This window comes from Arachis hypogaea, chromosome 5 (genome assembly GCF_003086295.3).
Source record: "Arachis hypogaea cultivar Tifrunner chromosome 5, arahy.Tifrunner.gnm2.J5K5, whole genome shotgun sequence".
Taxonomy (NCBI): domain Eukaryota; kingdom Viridiplantae; phylum Streptophyta; class Magnoliopsida; order Fabales; family Fabaceae; genus Arachis; species Arachis hypogaea.
In genome coordinates this window covers 66155177-66158505 of record NC_092040.1, presented here as the reverse complement: position 1 = coordinate 66158505, position 3329 = coordinate 66155177, and the positions used below count along the sequence as shown (strand labels likewise).

Sequence of the window (3329 nt, the reverse complement as noted above, 5' to 3'; positions counted from 1 at the left end):
ATGTACTGGTCTTTCAACCTTTACCAGAACATCCTCTACAAGTCCATAAGCTTGTTTTCTTGAGTTGTTTGCCATCTCTAGTGAGATTTTTGCAGCTTGCACCTCAAAGATCCCTAGCTTCTCCATTACAGAGAGAGGCATGAGGTTTACACTTGACCTTAGGTCACACAAGGCCTTCTTGAAGGTCATGGTGCCTATGGTACAAGGTATTGAAAACTTCCCAGGATCCTGTCTCTTTTGAGGTAGTTTCTGCCTAGACAAGTCATCTAATTCTTTGGTGAGCAAAGGGGGTTCATTCTCCCAAGTCTCATTACCAAATAACTTGTCATTCAGCTTCATGATTGCTCCAAGGTATTTAGCAACTTGCTCTTCAGTGACATACTCATCCTCTTCAGAGGGAGAATACTCATCAGAGCTCATGAATGGCAGAAGTAAGTCTAATGGAATCTCTATGGTCTCATTTTGAGCCTCAGATTCCCATGGTTCCTCATTGGGGAACTCATTGGAAGCCAGTGGACGTCCATTGAGGTCTTCCTCAATGGCGTTGACTGCCTCTTCCTCCTCTCCAAATTCGGCCATGTTGATGGCCTTGCACTCTTCTTTTGGATTTTCTTCTGTATTGCTTGGAAGAGTACTAGGAGGGAGTTCAGTAACTTTCTTGCTCAGCTGACCCACTTGTGCCTCTAAATTTCTAATGGAGGACCTTGTTTCAGTCATGAAACTTTGAGTGGTTTTGATTAGATCAGAGACCATGGTTGCTAAGTCAGAGGTGTTCTGCTTAGAACTCTCTGTCTGTTGCTGAGAAGATGATGGAAAAGGCTTGCCACTGCTAAACCTGTTTCTTCCACCATTGTTGTTGTTGAAACCTTGTTGAGGTCTCTGTTGATCCTTCCATGAGAGATTTGGATGATTTCTCCATGAAGGATTATAGGTGTTTCCATAGGGTTCTCCCATGTAATTCACCTCTTCCATTGAAGGGTTCTCAGGATCATAAGCTTCTTTTTCAGATGAAGCTTCCTTAGTACTACTTGGTGCATTTTGCATTCTAGACAGACTTTGAGAAATCATATTGACTTGTTGAGTCAATATTTTGTTCTGAGCCAATATGGCATTCAGAGTATCAATCTCAAGAACTCCTTTCTTCTGATTTGTCCCATTGTTCACAGGATTCCTTTCAGAAGTGTACATGAATTGGTTATTTGCAACCATTTCAATTAGTTCTTGAGCTTCTGTAGGCGTCTTCTTCAGATGAAGAGATCCTCCAGCAGAGCTATCCAAAGACATCTTGGATAGTTCAGAGAGACCATCATAGAAAATTCCTATGATGCTCCATTCAGAAAGCATATCAGAGGGACACTTTCTGGTTAATTGTTTGTATCTTTCCCAAGCTTCATAGAGGGATTCTTCTTCCTTCTGTCTGAAGGTTTGGACTTCCACTCTAAGCTTACTCAATTTTTGAGGTGGAAAGAACTTTGCCAAGAAGGCATTGACTAGCTTTTCCCAAGAGTTCAGGCTTTCTTTAGGTTGTGAGTCCAACCATGTCCTAGCTCTGTCTCTTACAGCAAAAGGGAATAGCATAAGTCTGTAGACCTCAGGGTCAACCCCATTAGTCTTGACAGTGTCATAGATTTGCAAGAATTCAGCTAAAAACCGATGAGGATCTTCCAATGAAAGTCCATGGAACTTGCAATTCTGTTGCATTAGAGAAACTAATTGAGGCTTAAGCTCAAAGTTGTTTGCTCCAATGGCAGGGATAGAGATGCTTCTCCCATAGAAGTCGGGAGTAGGTGCAGTAAAGTCACCCAGCGCCTTCCTTGCATTGTTGGCATTGTTGTTGTTTTCGGCTGCCATGTGTTCTTCTTCTTTGAAGATTTCTGTTAGGTCCTCTATAGAGAATTGTGCCTTAGCTTCTCTTAGCTTTCGCTTTAAGGTCCTTCAGGTTCAGGATCAGCCTCAACAAGAATGCTTTTGTCTCTGCTCCTGCTCATATGAAAGAGAAGAGAACACGAAAATGTGGAATCCTCTATGTCACAGTATAGAGATTCCTTGAGGTGTCAGAGGAAAAGAAAAATAGAAGGCAGAGGTAGAAAATTCGAACAGATCAAGAGAGATGGAGTTCGAATTGTGCATTAAGGAATAGTGTTAGTCCATAAATGGAAGGATGTGAGAAGAAGGGAAGTAGTAGTCGAAAATTAAGTAAAGGATTTTGAAAACATTTTGAAAAACACTAATTGATTTTCGAAAATAAAAGTGGGAAAGAAATCAAGTGATTTTTGAAAAAGAATTTGAAATTAGAAATCAAAAAGATTTGATTGAAAACTTATTTGAAAAAGATGTGGTTAAGAAGTTATGATTTGTTTTTTTAAAAAAAAGATGTGATTGAGAAGATATGATTTGAAAAACATTTTAAAAAGATTTGATTTTGAAAATTAATGACTTGGCTATCAAGAAAAGATATGATCCAAACATTAAACCTTTCTCAACAGAAAAGGCAACATACTTGAAATGTTGAATCAAATTATTAATTGATAGCAAGTATCTTTAAAAATGGAAAGAAGTTGATTTTGAAAAAGATTTGATTGAAAAGATTGATTTGAAAAAGATTTGATTTTGAAAAACTTTGAAAACCTGAAAAAAATTGCATTGAAAACATAATCTTCCCTCTTGTGCCATCCTGGCATTAAACGCCCAGAATGGTGCACATTCTGGCGTTTAACGCCCAAAACTCTACCCTTTTGGGCGTTAAACGCCCAGCCAGGCACCCTGGCTGGCGTTTAAACGGCAGTCTGTCTTCTTCACTGGGCATTTTGAATGCCCAGCTTTTTCTATGCAATTCCTCTACTGTATGTTCTGAATCTTCAATTCTCTGTATTATTGACTTGAAAAGACGCAAATTAAAAATATTTTTGGATTTTTAATAATAAGAAATAATCAAAATGCAACTAAAATCAAATAACAATGCATGTAAGACACCAAACTTAGCAGTTTGTATACTGCTGACACTAACAAAATGAGAATGCATATGAGAAACAACAAAACACTCAAGTCAAGAGAATTTAAAGATCAGAGCAATGAAATCATCAAGAACATCTTGAAGATCACTTTAAGACACATGAATGAATGCAAGAAGAACAGAAACATGCAATTGACACCAAACTTAACATGAAACACTAGACTCAAACAAGAATTTTTTTTGGATTTTATGATTTTGTAATTTTTGTTTTTTTTATTTTTCGAAAATTAAGTGGAAAAGAAAATAAAGGCATCAAAATTCTTAATGAGAATTCCAGGAATCATGCAATGTTAGTCTAAAGCTTCAGTCTAAAGAA

At 37.7% G+C, this 3329-nt stretch overlaps 1 non-coding gene across 1 annotated transcript; it reads left to right on the top strand.

Annotated features, from left to right (window-relative positions):
• Positions 1-1338: 1338 nt before the first annotated feature.
• On the top strand, positions 1339-1446 carry LOC112804403 (small nucleolar RNA R71). Its single transcript, XR_003203011.1, has one exon. It is a non-coding gene; the product is annotated as a small nucleolar RNA R71 (small nucleolar RNA).
• Positions 1447-3329: the final 1883 nt, after the last annotated feature.